This window comes from Protopterus annectens, chromosome 1.part1 (assembly GCF_019279795.1).
Source record: "Protopterus annectens isolate FY-2018-M chromosome 1.part1, PAN1.0, whole genome shotgun sequence".
NCBI classification, from domain to species: Eukaryota; Metazoa; Chordata; order Ceratodontiformes; family Protopteridae; genus Protopterus; species Protopterus annectens.
This window is the reverse complement of record NC_056726.1, coordinates 1,560,171,725-1,560,193,606: the sequence shown is the minus strand read 5'-3', so window position 1 is coordinate 1,560,193,606 and position 21,882 is coordinate 1,560,171,725.

Below are 21,882 nucleotides of genomic sequence, written 5' to 3'. Positions count from 1 at the left end.
TGAGTATTCTAAAGTAAATCTTAGGAACTCTGTTGTTGTTTCCATTTCATTTATAAATACTCTTAATTCATCTATTGTGCCTTTCCAAATCTAACAAGGGGAACTATTTACAATATTTACATTATTTACATGTGGTTGTCACTCTTGAAGGGTATTTTGGTAGAGTTTAAGGTTGTATGTAGGTACTAGTGGAATTCGGTATACTTAATGCAATTGAGATAGCATTCATAGAAAATACAATGAAAGATCTCCAAAGAATTGGAAGAAGGGTTGACAATATGTGGGCAGTGCAATAGGGCAACATACTTTGATTTTAGTGCTGATCTAGGATAGAATTTCTATGAGCTTTCCCCAGTAATTCTTGAAATAGGTTAGTTTCTTTTGACTGACAGTTTTTAATTTGCCAGCCAAAACATATTTAATAGCCAGATTTTTGAATTCTGGCCAGGAAGTTTTGGATCTATCAAGCCAGTTGAGAGCTATGTAGTATTTAAGTAGTGCGCTTAATGTTACTATAATATGTTTGGATTCTGACGTATATATATTAGGGAAAATGTTCGGTACTGACATTTCCCATGAGAGGGTAGACTTCATATAGCCTGATTTCTCCAATTTCACTCTTAAAGAGCACCAAAGCTTGTGAACGTTTTTACAGGACCAAAAGATATGTAGAATGTCAGCTATTGTGTTAGTACACGTGGGACAGAATGGTGAGAAATTAGTGTCTATTTTATTCAGGAAGATTGGTGTATGGTAGGCATTGTTATTTATCATGATTTGGGTATAAATTAACTTTTTAAAAGGAGTAAGTTTTGTAGTTATTTGTATTGCCGCCAATTTTTGTTCATTAGTTAATTTTACATTTTGGGTTGTCCAATAGTTTGAGTATAGGATTTCTTTTTGGTATTTAGTTTGTCTGATTAATCTATAAGTATTTGAGAGCATCTCGTTTTTTTGTAGTAAGTGGGATGTGAATTGTTGATAAAATTGAAATTCTTGTAGAGTTACGTTTATTCCTGATGTTTTTAAGGTTATTAAGTAAATTACTTGGTTAATGATTGTTCGATATTTTTTATTTAATGCCAAGACATTAACAATGTGACTTAGGGGTTGATCTTTTAATTGATAGAAGTCCCATACTATACAGTTTTTAATATTTGGATAGTTTCCTAGGTTTAGCATTTTGTTATTTAGTTTGATTTCAGGGTTCATATGTATTGGTTGTGCCATAATTAAGGAATTCCTTATGTTTAAGGAAGCGACCAGCTTTTGAAAACATAGTACATTATTAATTTTTACAGGGTGTAATTTGAAATTCCTTAGGGTTTTGTTGCTAAGAAAGGGAATAGCTTTTGGGTTAATGTTAAAGGTATTTATATTCTGGTAACAGATTTTTACCCAAAGGGGGTTCCAGGAACTATCAGAAGGTTCAAATTGGGTTATGCGCATAATATGGTTAGCTCTAATAATATGATAATACGTCTGAAAGTCAGGAAGACTCAGGCCGCCCCTTTCTTTAGGTAATGTTAGTTTTTTATAACTAATTCTAACACTCTTCGGATGCCATATAAACTTACCCAGTGTTGTTTTTCAATTTGGAAAAGAATTTATTTGGGACATTTTGGCTAACTGCTTGAAAATGGTACAATATTTTGGGAAGAATATTCATTTTTATGACTGATGTCTTGGATAAAAAAGAAAGGTTTAGTTTTTTCCATCTATCTATATCTTTTGTGATTTTTGACCAAACCATGTAAAGGTTTTCTTTTATAATTTCTTTATGCGGGTGAATAAAGGTAACACCTAAGTATTTGAGAGAGTATTCTATTTTGATCTTTGACTCTGGGAAGAAAATTTCCTTATGGCTAAGAGGGTTTAACGGGAATATTTTGGATTTATTGGGATTCATGGCATACATAGTTTGAAATTGCCGAGAATTTGTCAACCGAGTTTAAAATTTTAACAAGGTCAGTGGAGGGATGTTGAAAATAAATGTTGAGATCATCAGCAAATGCCGTGTATTTAAGTTGAGCCCTTGAGATATAGATAGTGTGGTTAAATGTTTTTTGACTTAACTTCAGAAGGAGGACTTCTAAGTAAAGATTGAAAAGATATGGGGAAAGTGGGCAACCTTGTCTAGTACCACTGCGTATGTGTATAGGATGTGAGTTCTTTTTATTTATATGAAGTGTGGTAGTGGCCTTATTGTATAAGACTCTAATCATATCTATAAGTTCTTCGGGAAAAGCAAAACACTTTAAAACCTTGAACAGGAAATTTAAATTAACTCGATCGAAAGCCTTTTGTGCATCAACGGATAGTGTGTATTTAGGGGAGATGTCTTTAGCTGTCATATTTGTTATTGCTTCTATTGTTAACGTATTATCCCAGACTTGCCTGTCTTTCATAAAACCTAACTGCTCAGACAATATAATAGAGGGTAGTATTTTGGCCATTCTTTGTGCCACTACTGTTGCTAGTATTTTTATATCTAGGTTAATTAATGTAATTGGACGATAGTCGTTAGGGTTATGGCCAGATGTGTTAGGTTTTGAAATGAAAATCGTTTTAGAGTTATTTATGTATAGATCTGTAATCCCATATTTTATTATGTAATTATACACTTTTAATAAAATTGGGACTAAAAACTTTTCAAAAGCTTTATAAAATTCTGATGTATAGCCATCTGGGCCTGGAGATTTCCCTAATTTCATTTTCTTGATGGCTAAAGATATTTCTTCAGTAGTTATTGGTTGTTTAAGAAGCTTAACTTGGGTATCATTGATTTGCGGGAAGTGTAGTTCATCTAAAAACATACTGGAAGCTATTTGATCTTCTTGAGGATGTGAACCATATATCTCTCGATATATTTTTTCAAAGGTTTTTATAATATCCTCATCCGAGCTATAAATTTTATTATTATATTTAATTTCTTTTATTTTGGAACGGGGGGGTTATATTGATTATTCTGGCTAGGACCTTTGAAGGAGTTTGGGCCCATTCGGCATATCTATGTAATAGCCTAAGTTCAATAAGAGAGAGGTGATTCATTTGTGTTTCTTGCAGTTGTTTTTGTATAGAAATGGCCTGTTTCTCAAGATCCGGAGATTGTTTTTGTTGCATTTGTATTTCAAGTTCTAGATTATCAATCTGGGATTTGGTTTGTTTAAGTATTGATGCTTTTTGTATTAATATTCCTCTGAGTGTTGCCTTAGCAGCTGCCCACTGTATATCAAATGGGATATTTGTTATTTCTAAGTTACTACAGGTCTGGTCAAGTAGCTCAGTCACTTCTTGGTGAATTCCCTATTTTTTAAAAGGTTATGATTCAGGGTCCAGTTAACTGCATATTTCTCCTTTGTGTTTGGCTTAGTCTCATTTATTTTTAGGTTGATTTTTGTATGATCAGACAGGGTTCTAGGATCCATACTGTATTTTATTTCAAATTTTTTGAAATTGGTTGAAATTAAAAAAAAAAATCTATTCTGGACCATGATTTATGGGATGTTGAAAAAAATGTGTATTTACTGATTCCAGAGTCCTGTCTGAACAATTCAAAGGGGTCAAATATATTAAAATCTTCCATTAGTTTGTTTATAAGATTTGTTAAGTCCACTGGTTGTTTATTCTCTTTGTTCATTCTGTCAAGTTCAGGTCTGCTAATCATATTCCAATCCCCTCCTAATAAATACAAATGGTTTGGGAATTTTTCTAAAATTGAGTATATATCATAAAGAAAAGCGGTTTGGTACATACATGGACCATACACATTTAGGATAAGAATATTTCTGTTGAAAGGTGGAAGGGAACATACTAAGTAGCACCACCTGCCATTTGGATCGCTGTCATTTGCTTTTATAGTCCCTTTGAAAGAATTTTTAACTACTATTGCTACCCCTTTAGACGCAGTATCATTTCCGGCAGCTATAATCGATTTTGCCTATTTCTTATTTGCTTCCTTCTCCCATTGAGCTGTGGTCACGTGTGCTTCCTGTATAAGCGTTATTTCAGCTTCTGATTTATAAATTAAGTGCATAATTAACTTCTTTTTTTTATTATTTTGGAGACCTTTAACATTCCATGATTCCGGTAGTATCATTATGTCTTTACTGTCTGTGCAATTTGAATGCTGGTGTAGTGGTTAAAGTGTAATTTAGTCTTTCTATAAGGATGATAATATTTTGAGTATATGATATGTAAGTTACATTGAAGTGTTATCGACATTTTTAGGATTAATGAGTGACAACCCACCCCTTGCAGACCTCCCCCCGTGCATATCCACAATCTTCTATTATCTGTAAGAGGCACTATAAAACTATGTACACAACAAACTATAATACAACACTCTCTTGTTATTCTAAGATCCATCAGATAACTAGCATTATAATGACTTCCTGCCTGCATAAGCTTGTAATTACTGATTAATGGTATAGCATTTTTAATTATTAGTTGAAAAAGATTTTAGATTTTAGTCAAAGTATGTTACTTAGACCAGTTCCCTGGTTAGATAGCTTAAGGGTTTAAATTTATGTTTTTAATACTTTAAATTATGTTCCATGGAGGTTTTACCTCTCATAGTTAAGAGTTGGAATCTATATTTAAGATGTAGCAATCCTTTAGTAGTCTGCATATATTTTATGTCATTTCTCTTAGTTTAGACTTAGCTTTTAATGACCTTCGATATAATTGCCATAGAATGCATTACAAAAAAGACGGCATGTGATTTGCGACTGTTAGACCTCCGATAACACACAGTAAAGTCATGTTTCTTCAGGTGATAACACAAAACATAGGCACAGCTTTTTGATGTTGTTCTATAATAACTTTTAACAGTGCTATAGAGTAAGGTCACAGCATGATATCTCTGAAAAGTACATAACGCAATATTACATATTCCTCTGATATCTAAGACAATTTTCCCCTTCCGCTGATTTCAGATTGTATTCATTATTGTACGTACATCAAAGTAAATCATTGCCTGCTAAGTGTGTTACCAAATTATGATATCAGGATTACTTATCAAGATTTATACAGCCCAGTTCTTTTAAGACACTCCCTATTTTAATAATGACCCCTATTATATGAATTAATACCTTTAACACACTCGATTACTCGGTAGGTCATCCTTTTCTTAGGAAGAAAGAAATCTTATTAAGTGATCATTTTTTTTAATCTCTCCCCGACACATTTTAGAGGGCCACTGGTTGTGTATTGGCCCAGAGGCTTTATCAGCTGCTGCTTCAGGATATGAGGTCAGAATCATTTGGGTTCTTCTCATAGTGACACTAGAACATACATGTATATTCCTGTTGATATAGTACAAAGATCTACTGACATCTAGGATTTTATGATGTTGTGTGATGGTGTCCCCTAGTCCACAGACAAAAAACCAGGCAATGACAGCCATCCGCCTTCCCTTCCGACGAGGATTGGCCAGCTAGGTGTTGACTACTCAAATTTATATTCTGGCCTCTAATTGATCTTGAGTCATTTGAAGCTATAGGTGAAATCCCTGTATTTCTGTCTGTGCTCCAGCAAGATATCTGAATATTTAATTCTGAAGTTTCACTAATATTTGTAAAGCAGTTGGGTGCAGACAACTGTTCTATGTTTATAATTTAGTGCATACTGTTTCAGAAAATTATATCTTGAGATTTGCTTAATTATTTAAATACATAGTTTAGTAGAGAATAAGAATTTATATATTTTCAAGGGGAAAGAGAAAAAAAAAAAACTCTTCCTCCAGCTGTGGCCATAGACACTCACCTCAGGTCTTTGTGGAGCTGCTTAATCCTTCTCTCTAGGTTACTGGAAGTCATGTCAGGAACATGCACTGCTTCCTGCTGAACAACTGCAGTCCTCCTCCCAGTCTGATTTTCTCTCATCTTCTGTTAATGATTTTCATCCAGGTCCTTTATATTTCCTTTTTCCGGGCATCCAGACAGTGCATTTAGTAGCCAGTTACTGAAATTTTCCCAGAAGTCTAGGTCCACTGGCCTTCTCTGCTAAGTTTGTTTTCAGACTGGGAGAGCCAGATTTACGCTGTTACTCAGTGTGCAGCCATGTTGAAAGTCCAGTCACGGTTCTAGATTTTGTTGCAGTTCTCGACTTTCAAGCTGTTAATGGGGCTTTGCTTTAGTCCAAGTTAATGGCTGGAGTAAGGGAAGAAATTTTAGAGGCTGTTAGTTTTCTTATGTTCTTTCCTATGCCCTGGGAGCTGTTCGTACAACACATTTTTTGCTGTAACCTTTAGGGGAAAAGGTTAGCTATTGTAGTGTGTTACTAGAAAACTCAAAGACGCAGGAATGGGTTGTCCTGAGTGGGATGGTTTGAGGAAATGAACATTTGCTGAATGGCTACAGGCTTATATTTAGAGCCCATACCTAGATACTGTACCGTTTCATTTTTATTTTCAGTATTTGTGGCAAGGCCCCTGCTCTCACAGCAGTCACTTGTTGGAACTTGAAGTATTGCAGTTCTGGGCTTGATTCTTTTATTTTCTCAATTGTCATTTGGCTTGTGTTTAGAAGAAGGAATAGGTGGTGGTGGTGATCAAAAGGAAGCATTTTTTGTGCTTCTTATGTAGAAACGCTTGCAGAGGCTGCTGCTGCTGTTTGAAGAACTGTAATATATGCTGTCTTATTCCCAAAATTAATATGTCAACAAGAAGTTGTGAAAACATGCCACTGATTAATGTATACCATGATTAAGTTGCTTCATGTTCCAATCCAATATCAGTACTGGTTACTCGATGCCTGGTTAGGTATGCTGCAAAAGTGAAAAGCTTTTTGAGGAATTTGTATATTTAAAATCTCAGTGCCAGTGTTGTATTTAACTACGGACAGACTGGTTATGTTAAGATTGTTACGGAAATGCTCTGTCTTTAGTTTGGCTGTTTTTGAATGACGTGCCCAGTGTTTGTAGTCTTGCTTGCAGGCTGATTCTTTTCTTGTATAAAAGAGTGGGAACCTACTTTGTAGGATATGGTATCAGACAGGGGTGCGGTCTCAAGCCTGTTGTTCCCTTGTTGCCGACTCGGACTTTTCACCCCTTTTATTTATTTATTTTTACATCATTTTGACTGATGGATGTTATTGATAGTGACCTTGTCTTCTGTAACGGATGCCTTTTTGTCCATTGATAAGGGACTAGTAAAAGGGAATGGGATGAATGTGAGGTACAGCAGAATAAAAGGGGATGGTGGGTGCTACTAAGTGTTAATATAAAGATCTTCTGTAATGGCGGCGGTTTGGGCCTGTAGTAGGATGTGGTGCATTCTAGAATGGATTGGGTTCAAAGAGTGGCGATTTTCATTATTTAGAATGTTTGCTTTGTACGGGTGAGACATGGTAAAAAGTTTTTTTTTTTTTTTTTTTTTTTGTGGGGGGTGTTGAAAGGCTATTGGTCTTTTAAAGTAGACAAATGTTTTAGCATTTCATGTGAACGATGACACACAAAATACAACCTCCGCCATGCTGCACTGAAGTGTCAGTAATGGATTAATCCATGTAGTTGGCATAGCAATGAAACCCACAGCCTTGTGATCTTCATCAAAGGCAAGAGTGCTGCTTGTTGAGCTACTGTCATTCTAAATGCTTAATTTAGACATCCGGGTATCTGTCGCATTGCATGGCTGCTGCAGCACTTTTATACAGGAGTAGGAACTTGTTGGAATAGACTCATCTGAGTTTCAGTTTGGTTTTCTAGATTTCTTTTTTTATACCCCCAACCATTTTGCAAATGAGAGATGAGTTTAACCATAACTTCTACGTTTAGTGATTTGGCAATATGTCTGTGTTTTTTTGTCACATTTCAAGTTTAACTTGAACTTTCAAGTTCACTAAAGTGAACTGTGGTTTGATTTGCAGTAATGAATTTTAGTATCTGTGTTTGAGGAACTGTGTGTGTGTGTGTGTGTGTGTGTGTGTGTGTGTGTGTGTGTGTGTGTGTGTGTGTGTGTGTGTGTGTGTAAACTAGAGTTTCAGTTTGTGCTGCATCTCTTGTTTATTGGTCATTTATGTCATTGTGTTTGAGCTTAGTTCTTTGGAAAGTGCTTAGGACACGAACCTAAACTTGTGTACACACTCACACACGGCATGCATACAGGGCAATATGGACAAGTGCTTGTTCATGTACAGAACACATTTTGAAGTATGGGAGACGATTGGATTACCTGCTGAAAATCCTTATGGGCCTGGTGAGTGCGTGCAGATTCCCCAGGAAAGGCACTATAATAGAGAATTTAACCAGAGAACTAGGCACTGTAATGCAGCAGTGCTAACTTTTGGTTGTATGTTGGTGTGAGTGTAGAATTTTAGGGCACATGTCCGCTTATGGTCCCATTGTAAACTATAAGATTGTTGCTCTGCATCTTAGGAACTACTGGACTGTTGGCCTTTCTTCATTTTTGGCTCTTGAGTAAAATTTGTTTGAAAGGGTTATAAACCTCTGCTTTGTGGGTGATTTCAGTGATCTTTTTTAAGCATGTTTAGTTGGATGCACCTCGCCCACTAAAGGGCCTATCTCTATACAGGAAGAATACAAAGTTCCTGTAATCACAGCTGCATGAGTAAAAACCACACTCTCCAAAGCCAAGAACACAGTGTCCATAGGACCTGACAACATCCCAGGCTGTGTTCTACACGATCTACAGAAAGAAATGGCACCCCACCTAAGTACCATGTTCAATCATAGCCTCACCTCAGGTTTTGTGCCTATTGAATGGGCCACTGTGATGGTTATCCCTCTCCACAAAGAGGGAGCCACCACGGACCCTGGGAACTACTGCCCCATTAGCCTGACGAACCTGGTCTGCAAGGCTGTGGAATGTATCATGAAATTTATAAACAATGACATTGATAATGTCCAAACTCTGGACCCCACCCAGTTCGGGTTTGTAAAAGGCATATCATGTCTCCTAAACTTGATAGACTTGTTTGAAGTGGTCACCAAAGGCGTAGATGAGGGCAAGGTGGTTCACACAGCCTATCTAGATCTTGCCAAGGCTTTCGACTCCTTTCCCCACTCTGGAATTATAGATAAACTCACTAAACTAGATATAAATCCCTATGTCACAAGATGGGTTGCCAACTGGCTCACTGACAGAACCCACACTGTGAAAGTAGCAGACTCCATATCCGACTTCAGACCAGTGACAAGTCGAGTACCACAGGGTTCAGTCCTGGGTCCTCTCCTGTTTGGTATTTACTTCTCAGAAGTACAGGCTAACACAGAAGGTCTTTGGCTAACTATGTTTGCAGATGACTGCAAACTAGGAGCCATAATCAAAACTCCTAACTATGTGGACATCCTAATAATGAACTACCATATAGGTGGTAGTCTACTTAACACTGAAAGTGGACACAGGTGGACAGTAGTCTCTTCTTTTGATAATCACATCGCCACAGCAGTCAGGAAATCCTTCTACGTGGCACACTTCATCACAAAAAAAAAAAAATTATATATATATATATATATATATATATATATATATATATATATATATAAGACTATACCCTGTGGTACTTCAAAACCAAGAAATCCAACAGCCCTGGATGGATAAAGGAACAATGAAGTCCAAGGAATGTTCAGTAAAATACACTTTAATATGACATGATTTAAGTATTTTATAAAATTCGCCACTTCTTTTTCAGCAGACACCCATAATATTACAATATTGTCCAAAAACCGTTTATATAAAATCCAATTTTTCTTGTACATTGATTTTAGTACCCATTTTTCTTCCCATTTGGCTAATACTAAATTGGCGTATGTGGGGGCACATGCTGCCCCCATCGCTACCCATTGAATAGACAAAATTATATTTCAAGACTAGTTCCATGAGCTGAATAACCACAACTTTTTCATCTAAAGACAAATAATTGTCTTTGTATACCATTTCTTCTAGCAAATTTAGACCCTCTTGGTGGGGAATGCAAGAAAAAAAAGTCTACTATGTCTATTGTTAGGAAAGTTAACTCTTTCTTATACTTTTCCTGGGTTAAACAGCTAAGGAAATACCATGAATCTTTTAAAAAGTTAACCCTTTTCGTCCATAATGTTTTCAATTTACTATCAATGTATTTTGCCAGGGGTAGAGTTTTAGCACTGTCTGCTGATACAATTGGTCTGAAGGGTGGGTCTTCACCATTTTTGTGGGTTTTGGGAATGCCAAAAATAGTTGCTACTCTTGGTTTTTCCACCTTCAAATATAAAAAAGTATTACGGTCTACTGATCCTTCCATTAATAATTCCTCTAATACCATATCAGTTCTACAGTATGCGATATTTATTTCATTCATAGACACTGTTTCGTATTTGTTTGAATCCTTTAAAATGTTGTTCATTTTTCCTTCATACGTAAAACTATTCATTGTAACCATTCCCCCTCCCCTTGTCTGGTTTCAGTACCCTAATACTGGCATCGTTCCTCATTTCTTCCAGTACCTTAATTTCTTCTACATCCAGGTTTTTCTTGTATTTAATATTGTCATATTGCTTTCTTATCTCTTTCTCCACCAAGGCCTCAAAAATTCTAATTTGTTGATGTATTGGCGGATTATAAATGCTTCTTTTTTACTAATCCTTGTTCATTCTTTATTTTTTTCTCCTCAAAAATAATTTGAAAATTAATTTTTCAAGAACAAACTACCTTTCTATATCAAACAAAGCGCCTCATTACCACTTTTCAAGAAGAATCTTGATGATTGGATGGGAGATGGGAAATTCACGCCAGGGATCACATCTGTGGCTCTGCTCGACAGGGGCACAGGAAGTTAATTTTCTTGGGTGGAGAAAGCCAGGGTACCTTTTTGGCTAGGCTTATGTAGGCCCTAGGGCCAATAGCCTAGTACCTATTTATGAACCTATAAATTTATGCAAACCACGGTTGTGTAGTTATTTGTTACTGTTTATGTTTGTTTGCCCTTGGTTTGTTTGTTCCTTGGTCTTTATTGTATTCTGTAAACAGGTTTTGTTTGTTGGTTTAACCACTTAGACTGCCTTCCGTTTAGTTATTTTCTAGTTCCCAGCATGGCAGCTAGTAATGCACAAGTCTGTCTTTCCAGCTTTTTTTGGCAGCCAGGATCTCTCTGCCCACACTTCAATAATCTGTTCTTCCTCTGCATATCCTGTTGGACCTCTTGGCACTCTTCCAGTGCCCTAGTTTCTCTCCACTTCCTGCTCAGTTATTGCAGGTTGCTATGTTCACATACTTTAAGCAGCTTGCTTTGTTCTACTAGCTGGTATTGCCTGGTACAGGCCGTGTCAAAATGATGGTGGTACATCTCTTGATTTAGCACTTTGCTTGTGTGGCACCTTCTCTCTGAACTCCGTTCTCTTTTTGGCTTTTAGGTACTGTAGCTTCAACCCTTTTTAAATTTGCAGACGACATTAAAATACATAATCTTCTCTGCTGATTAAAGAGAGGATGTAGAACTTAATTTTGATTTCCTAATCTTGGTACACATTTAAAACACTTGGCTGCATACTTGGTTCTTAGTTTTTGCATTAAATCTGTTAGTTTTATATATCCTGTAGTAAAAAAATAAATTAAAATTGTGGGAGGAGTGAGTTGCGTTACTTGCTTCTTTTCTTCATTCACTGTCTGAATGTGGTGGTGCTTGTTTTCAGTATTGGTTCTTCTCTTTTCCAGGATTCAGAGTTCAGTACTAGCTTCTGGATGCAGTCTTAACTAACGTTTACTGTGTTCATATTGGCATGGCTTTTATTCAATACTCCTTTTCTTCTCACACGCATTGATCAAAGTGTCCCTATTTCATGTAGTGATAGTTGAACAAGGAAGTATCTGATGAAGTTATACTGCGTAGGTAGATGCACCTGAAATCCCAAAGATAGTCTGTGTGTATCACTACCTTTGAATTCACTTTATGTGTAAGTATTGCATTAGATGCAAAATCCTGAGCATCATGGCTTGGGCTGTGAGCCATCCAGCCTAACTTGCAGTGAAAGTAAAAATCAATTTTGCAATGTCATGGATATAAATATTTTTGTGTATATGTTGATTTACTAAAAAAGCAACATGGAAGACTTATCAAATCCACTAAAATTTGAGGCAAAGAGCCTTGTAGGCAAAGGAAAACCGTAAAACCTTCTTCAGCTACATATGCAGCCTCAAAGGTTATACACAATAGTGTCCTGAACTAATTGTAAACTGTAAAAAGCACAATTGAGCGCTCCAGTGGAAAAAACACAGTAAAAAACAATTCCACCTTAGTTCACACTGCCTCACCAACTTGTTTAAGACTTCCAATGCTGGAGATAACAGACAAAATGTTTAGTCCATCAAGAAGACCAATAAAATAAGAAGTAAAAGCCAGTAAATACACAATAATCAAATCTCCCAAATGCAGTAGTCAACGTGGTAAGCGCTTTTGTCCACGTAAATCCTGGACTTTATCAAACCTAGTGCTTCACCATTGTGACTGCTGAAATACCTTTGCTCATTAACTCAGTCAATTAACTTAATTGGTAATCACTCAAAGTTGAAAAACTTTTTAACCCCTAAATTACATATAAAAAATAACTGAAAATAAAAAATGGTTTAAAACAATGTGTTGCATTACACCCGTAAAAAGTAGATGAATAAAACACTGGCCAGTGAACTGTCATATCAGATATTAACACTTTTTACATAAGTTTGAGGCTGCCTCTTTCAAAACTGGTACCAGGGAAACATGTTCATTTAAACCTGGTGAATAAGTAGCTCCCCACCTCAGTTGCCATTTAACTTCACTGGTACAAATCCTGTTACCCCAGTCCCCTCCCCAGGGATCCTTGGCAACAATTTCTAAAATCCCAAACTTAAACTTAACCTGCCCAGGACATGTCATATTATGTTTAAAAAGGGAGTTCATGTTTTTATTTTCAATGGCGTATAGATGTTTGTAAATACGCTCACGTAATGCCCTCTGTTTTGCCAACATAAAACCCTTGGCATCCTTGACAAACGCACAAGTAAACCAATTCTTTACTACCACAGTTGCCATGAACTAAACGTACCCTAGTCCTAAATTCACCTACCATCAAAGATGTTTCCTCTGAAATAAATGAGCAGTATCTACATGATCCACATTTCCTGGTCCCTTTATCTCGATCATCCTGGGATAAGGGGTGTTCCAAATAGTATTTAATACTGGGCCCTACTTTGTGTACAAAAAAAGGTGATACCCCACAACACTGAACACCTCACTGTTACCTTCCAAAATAACCCAGTTTTTGGATAAAATTTTCTGTACGGTCTGTCCCAAGGGGCCGAAATGTGTGACCATGGCATTGGAAAAATTGCCATCCTGTTTGTTTGAACTCCTTTATAGACTTTGCACTACCCAATAGGGGTGTAAACCCCCCCTAATTCTTCCAAAACCTCCCTGGCTAGAGTCTGAACCAAGTCCATGGGGTAACCCCTGTCCAAAACATCTGTCAGGTTACCTAATTCAGCTTTGTAATCAGTCAGGGTTGAACACATTCTAGCGCCTCTAATCATCTGTCCTCTCACCAAATTTTTCTTTGTGTAAAAAGGATGTTTACTATCAAAAGCAAGAAAAATTTTGGAGTATGTAGGCTTGCGAAATAGTTTGGACGTAAACTGCTCCAAAACTATTTTTTTAGAAATCGTAATGTCCAAGTAATCAATACTGTCTTTAGAAAAATGATGAGTGAACCTGAAATAGGGGCACACCTGATTGATGCAATCAAAAAAGCTGTTCACCACTGACTCAGCCCCTTTCCATAGAACAAATGTATCATCCAGGTACCGGAGGTGTACTATCCATTCCATCTCAAACCCAGAATTGAAAACTAACTTCTTATTCCAGGATACCATGACTAAGTCGGCAAAAATGGGGGTACTACTTGACCCCATAGCCACTCCTTTCTGTTGTCTAAAGTACTCGTCCTTAAAGGTTAAGTAGTTTTTTTTAAAATAACTTCCATTACTTCCACAATGAAATGGATAAGCCTTCTCCATCCAAGGTAGTATGATCACAAACGGCCTCATGGAAAAGTTCCAGTCCTAAGTCATTGGGTATAGAATTAAACAAGTCCACAACAGCAATAGTGGCAAAACCTGTTGTACCACAATATTCCTGTTTAATCTTAGTTAAAAAAAAATATCCCCTGAATCAATTAGGACATGAGGAAGGGGCGTATAGTGCTGTTCAGAAGTTTGTCAACAAAAATACCCAGGGAATAAATGGAACTATTGTGGGCGGCCACAATCCATCTGTATGGAGGATGCTCCACATTTTTATACACTTTGGGAATACCAAAGACCATAGGGATGTATGGATGTTCATTAATCAAAAAATGGTAAAGCTTTCGACTATCCTCCAAGAAACGTTGTATCTGCCTGTGGGCAACGTGAATCTGATTAAGACCGCTTTGTACTGATCAGTATCGTTCAGCATATTCGATATGTCATTGACATAGTAATACTTATCTATGATAACAATCCCCCCCCCAAATCGGGTTTCATGATTCTCAAATTATCAGATGACCTCAGAATTCTTAATAACCCTTCTTCCTCCCTGTCTAAGTTGTAATATCTTTCTTTCTGGGAGTTATAGGCCTGATAAATCTCCCTGTTGTAAACATTCTCAAAACTAGACAGGGTAGGATGTAGTGTGGGGGGGGGTAACACAAACTTTTCTTCTTAAAGTCCTTGCCTACTAGTAATGGTAGTGTCCTTAAAAAGTAGGTTAAAATTCCATTTCCTAAGGTACAATTTAAATTAGATTAAAACCTTAGAGATATCAAAGTTCCTATTAGGAACAAATTTCGTTCCCCTCTTAAAAAGGGAAACATGGGTCTTGGTTGTAATCTGGTCTGTGTATTTGAAAATGTTGAAACCCAGATAGCTCAACATCTTCCCTCCAAAGGAAGTAATGATGGGTTCATTGCCATCAACTGACTTCAATATCTGTTCCCCCTGTTGTTCTTCCAATAATTCCTCTGACCTCTTGGTCTCTGCCCTTTCGGCGTGCCCTGCTGTCCTAAATAATTGTGATTTGTTTGTTTTGGTTCCTATTAAAGATCCTTTTGGACCTCCTTAGAGGTGGATAACTTTGTTCAAAAACTTCTTCCTTGTTAAATTGTTGCATTGCCACATCATTAACCCCGTCCCCACCCTCAAAGCCTACTGAATCTGTTCCTGTATCCATGACCCCCACCCTTCCCACACTGGTGGGGGGAATCGAAATAACTTTTAGGTAGTGGGTAGGCCATTTTTTGTTTATATTCCATTTCGGCCCTTTTAAGTTTCCTTTGCTTACTAACAACATTCTCCCTGGCCTGTTCTTCAATTTTGTCAAACACATAATCATACTCAGCCTCATGTCTAATAAAATTCACATCAGACTGCATCTCATCAGTAAGTACATTAATATCATCAAACAATACATTAGTTTTTGAGGTATTAATTCTAATGATGAACTGCAACAGTTCCATGCCATGATGATCGAACATGGCTAATAATTCAAGTTCTGGCTGACCTACAGAAATCCCATTAGGGAAGTTCTCAGCCCTTTTGAAACTCTGACAATGTGTATCTTAATGAATGTGTAAGACTACACAATCTGTAGGCCATGTACCTTTCCCATTTTTATCTCAAATTCTTGTAACTTATTGTTCAAGTCCTTTGGTTTAGCCAGTCGTTCATTGCCACTGAAAGATAAATCCTTACTGAGCCATCTCTGAAAGCTAGTGTCTCTGCTGATTTCCCCATACCCTGACCACAAGGTATACCATTCGATCCTGATGTAGATGGTAACATGGGGCTGACTGGTTGCAAAGTCTTGCTGCTCACCAAAGAAGGAGGTTGGACCTGTGAGCCGTGATGAGCCATGCTGCAAGTATTCTGAAGTCTCAAGAGTTGACTAAGATGTTATTGCATTGACATCAGTTTGATCAAGAACAGTTAAGTTCCCTTCCCCACCATTCGGTGCCAAGTCTTTTTAAGATTCCAGTCACATTAGACATCCCCGCTGATAGATCAGGTTCATTAATGTTATCCATATTAGAGGTACAGCAAAGAACTGCCGTGTTGGTTTTAAACCAAGACAAGAAGTGCAGGCAAGGACTACACTCCCAACAGTAGCTAGTAAAAAGCACAGTGGAACAAAACAAACACAGTAAAAAACATTTTCACTTTAGTCCACACTGCCTCACCAACTTGTTTAAGACTTCCAATGTTGGAGATTACAGACAGAATGTTTATTCCATCAAGAAGACCAAGACAGCACTAGGTTTGATAAAGTCCAGGATTTACATGGACAAAAGTGCTTACCACTTTGACTACTGCATTTGGGAGATTGGATTGGTGTGTATTTATAGTCTTTTACTTCTTATTTTATCGGTCTTCTTGATGGAATAAACATTTTGTCTGTTATCTCCAGCATTGGAAGTCTTAATTAAACAAGCTGGTAAGGCAGTGTGGACTAAGGTGGAATTGTTTTTTAATTGTAAACTGTTATCGCCTGTACTCCTCCACAAGCTATAGTGAACTTACTGACAAATTTAGCTCCATTTCACCCTGCTGCCCCTCCTGACACCTCTCAAATTATATCCTTGACCAGCACTCCCCTAGCAAACAAGTTCCAAATGCACTCTCCTGAGCAAAAGATAGTACATCTGTGGGCCCTGTTAGTGCCTCCTGAATAGTATGAAACAGATCTGTCTGTCTCTTTTAGGGTCTTTGTTTAACCTTCACCTCCAAACTGGATTTCTGCCTAATGAATGGAGGAATGCAGCATTTATCCCTCTGCACAAAGGTGTGCTGTCTACTGATCCGGGTAATTGCAGACCTGGAAGTGTGACAAATCCCCATATGTAAGGCTATGAAAAGAATTATCATGGATGTTGTAAATAGACACAGGAAATCTGCGGACACTGGACAGTTGGGATTTGTCAAGGGCAGATCTTGCCTGTTGGAATTCTTCCAGAAAGTTACAAAAGCTGTGGACGAGGGCAACAACTATATACACTGCCTGTCTTGACGTGGCCAAGGCATTCAGAGCTATTCCTCATTCGAGTATTGTTGATTAATCTCATGAAAGTAGGAGTTAAACCCCTATGTAACCCACTAGAAAACCAACTAGCTTACAGATAGGACACAGGAAGTCAGGATAGGGGCCTCTGCCTAACTAAAAAGGCCAGTCACCAGCAGAATCCCTCATGGCTTGGTGCTGGGGCCACTGCATTTGGCATCTACTTTTCAGAAGTTGAACCTAAAGTTAATGGCCACTGGTGTTGACCAAGTTGCAGACATTTGTAAGCTTTTTTTAAACAAACATCTTTATTAAATTATCCTTTATGACATAGGAAATTGTATATTTATATAAATGAAAACAAACCTATATTGAAATATATTTATTTGCAAACAAACATACATAATTTATAATTTATCCAGTCATTCAGTCAAACATTACATAGCTCATTCAAATCCTGCCTTCATTAAACCTCGTTCCTCCTCTGCATGCATTGTTCCCACAATTCCAACTTTTTATTGTGTAATTTGCTGCTACCCTTTTCTAAAGATCCATATTGTCAAATGTTCATGATATTGAGTGTTTATTGTGCTGGAAGTAGTGATCAAATGCTCATTTGATCATTTTTGCTTGCAGTATTTTCCGGGAGATCATGGAACAGTGGGGAGTGAGAATTTGCTTTCTCCTGTGTTGTGGGATTTCAGAGTTGGTGTATATAATTAACAGGGTGTGTAGGGGATGCAGGGGGAGTTCCCCCCTGCAAAAAACACGAGTGCTTTTTGTTTATTGGTTTTGATTTTGCTCATGTGGGAGTGATGTTTTCTGTTCAATATTAATATCGAAGTACATACTCAGTAACGCATAACACTTTGTATGGTGGTTGTGCAGTACGCTTTGTGGCTACTGATATGGCAGTGTGGTGAGCTGCATCATTTTGCCATTTTCTGCTTTTCTGTGGAAATAGCCATGAGCAGTCAGAAACATTCGAACCTTAGTGGCCACACCACCAGTATAGACTTATGTTGCTAATGTTTTAATGAGGAGATCTGCTGCGTATCTCCTAATACTTGCCAACACTGTAGTGAGGTCAAGTTATGTATAGTGACAGTATGGTTGTGTGCAAAATAAATGCTATACATTTCAGAAGAATACTGGAGGACTTGAGAAAAGCAGACATCTGGTTCTTAATGGTTAAATAGTAATCAACAGTCATCACTAAATTCCACACCTTTGATATAAATGACAGCTTGTCAACATTATAAATGATGTGAGGGGCAGTAGTCAAGCAAAGTACTTCAGAGAGGAATATATAACTATGGAAACCATCTTGTTGGTGGAGCCATAGCTAGGTTATCTTGCACCCATTGCAGTTTCTTGACCTGGCGTCTCTCATCTCTCAAAAAAAAAAAAAAAAAAATTCTGTTCTGAAACTGTAGCAAACTGCTTGCTATAATTTAAAGTACCACACATAAAGCACTTCAGTCATAAGCATATATGTGTACAGAATTAGCATTTGTATCCGAATATTGATACTGTATTTGCACCGCAGAGATTCACGCTTGGTAATACGACCATTAACATTTGCTGATTGTGCTACGTAATGCCTTGTGCTCGGGGCAGCTGTTGCTTTCAGCTCATCCTAGCTACTTCTCTGTGCAGAGATACTGTGCTTAAGCCAGTTCTTGACCTTCCAGTTATGGGTGATTTTCTAGCCTACATCTAGTTTACTTGTGTCCCTCTTTACTTCAAGAATCTGTATCAGACCTAACTGAATGCCATTAGAATGTCAATGATATTTTAAGCCTTTCCTTTAAATAACATCCCCTAGCAGAAGCTTGCTCGTGGCAAACAGTAAAGGATCTACAACTGAAATGTGTGGCATTCACATTTCAGAGAGTGGGGAGAAAAATAATTAAACCCCACCGCCACTTTGAGTATCTTTAATTAGGCAAGTTATTCCAGGATGATACCAGTTATGCCAAAATAATGCGTCAGTCTGTCCTTTAGGATCGTGGGGCAAAAAAATAGCAATCTACACATCAGTATGGAAATAACTGTGGGTACAAAGGAAAAGGGACCAAATAGGAAGAGTGGAAGTGTGGCAGAATATACATTATGTTGTAAGAACAAGTTTTCAATCTTAAGTAAGAAAACATGTCAACTAAGAGGACTGTAGGCCCATGGAATATTTTCATGTGTTTGGTGACAGATGTAGTTGTGACATGACATCAATGTCCAAGAATGATGCCACAATATGAAGACAAGATGATCAATTTCAATGATTGGCTTAAGTATTGGTGTCATTCAAAGGGGATCCAATGCCTGTCAGCCTGGGGTGACATGCTCGACAAGCCACGATGCTTCACTAGGGACGGCTTGCACCTGTCTCCCCTGGGCTTTTGGATATTGGCAAAGGCTCTTGCCACCCCCATAGTGCCTTTTTTAGGCAAGGCTCAAAAGACAAACACACCTCCATAAGTATTACAAGGGATAAGAAACTAAGAGTAATGCTACTCAATGCCAGAAGTCTAAACCTCAAGATGCACGCACTCGAAACTCTCCTTAGCATGGAGAACATCGATATCTGTGCAGTAACAGAAACCTGGTTCAAGGCTCCCGAGAGCACCCCAGCACTACCAGGTTATACCTCATACCATGTTTTTCGGCCCCAAAACTTGGACCGAACCACAAAAGGAGGGGGAGTATCAATATACGTCAAAGATACCCACACCTCCAGGTTGGTGGCACAGCACGAAGCATCAGAGACTATCCATGTGCAACTAACAGTGGGTAAAACTGCCTTCTAGTTTATAGCCTGCTACAGACCACCCTCCCAAACCCAGGAACCCCACTCAGCCTTCCTGAGAACACTGGAAAATATGAAGGTCTCTCCAAACACCATTATATTGAGCGACTTCAACTACCCAAACATAGACTGGGAGCATTACTCTAGCTCCAACACCCTAGCCCAAAGGTTCCTAGAATTTATAAACTCAAATGCTATGGAACAACTTGTTACCGCTTCCACAAGAGGGGAAAGCATACTGGACCTGATCATCACCAACATGGGGACTCTAGACCAGAAGTGTATCCCTCACTGGTAAGATCAGACCATAAACTAATCTCACTGGATATTCACATCCCGACCCCCGACCCTGCCCAGAAAACCACAGTGAAAAACTTCTCTAAAGCAAATTTCACACTCCTCAAACCCGAGGTGGAATCCTTCAAAGCCCCCGGGCCTGTGGAAAATACGGCCCAGACCGCAGAATCCTTTATAAACGCATTCTATGAACATCTTCAGGAATGCATGGATCATGCAATCCTAAATAAAACCAAAACCCAATCCTCCAAAGGCAGGCGTCCTGTCTGGTGGACCCCAGCCATAAACAAACTATACAATAGAAGGAGGAAGCTACTACATGATAGAGCAAAATCCCCAAAAGGGAAGGCATCTCTGATCAGTATTAGCAAAAAACTACGGGCACTCATAAAATTGTCTAAGGCCAGCTTCGAGAGAAAAACTGCACAGGACACTAAGGATAATCACAAGGCTTTCTTTAGTTATGTTAGGAACCTGGGTGGGAATTCCCAGATATGCTCAGAATTAGTCCAAAATGACAAAAAATACACCTAACCCACAGACATTGCCAACATCCTAGCTGACAGCGTCAGCGCAAACTTCTCCCCCCCTTCCCCACCAAAAGGGCAAATATCTATCCCAGCAGAGTGCTGCCCCCTGACATCTCAGATGCTCAGGTAAGAGCTGCCCTCTCCAAAGCAAAAAACACAGCATCAATGGGACCAGATGATGTCCCGGGCTGCGTCCTACATGAACTCCAAGAAAACTAAACCCAAACATAAAACTACTGTTCAATCTCAGACTTACTACAGGATATGTACCCAAAGAGTGGCGTACAGCAACAGTGGTCCCTCTCCACAAAGGTGGTGCCTCAACGGATCCTGGAAACTATTGCCCCATACGCCTGACTAGCTTGGTCTGCTAAGCTATGGAAAGGATCATCATGGACCTCATAAATAAAGATATTGAGGACCTACAGACACTGGATCCTACCTAGTTCAGCTTTAAGGGCAGATCCTGCCTCTTAAACCTGGTCGATTTCTTTGAAACAGTCACCAAGGCCATTAACGAGGGGAAGGTGGTCCACACAGCCTACCTCACCTCAGTGTCTCTGCTTGACCGAGGCACAGCAAAATAATGGGCATAGTTTTCTTCAAACTAAAGGGGTGGCGAAAGCCACAAAAACTCTGGGCTAGGCTTATAAATGCCCTTGGGCAGATAGCCTAGTATGAACCTATGAACCTGGACCTCACAAAAGCCTTCGATACAATACCCCACTCGGGCATTATAGAAAAGCTCACCAGCTTAAATATAAACCCCTATGTCACTAGATGGGTTGCAAACTGGCTCAAGGACAGAACCCACATGGTTAGAATTGCTGGAACCATGTCAGACTCCAAACCAGTTACAAGTGGCGTCCCACAAGGCTCAGTCCTGGGACCTCTCTTGTTCGGTATATATTTCTCGGAGGTACAGGCCAACACGGAAGGACTGTGGCTGACCAAGTTTGCAGATGACTGCAAACTGGGTGCCATAATCGATTCTCCAGCCGACACAAGCATCCTACAAAAGGACCTCATAGAAACAGACAACTGGTGCCAGAGCCATGGCCTCAAGCTAAACACCAAAAAGTGTATAGTCATCCCCTTTGGCAGAAACAAAGTGCCCACAAATTACCACATAGGTGGTAATCCATTAAGTACGGAAGAAGTAATTAGGGACCTGGGGACCCAGGTTGATAGCAATCTCTCATTTGACAACCACGTGGCCAAAGTGGTTAGAAAAACATTTTATATA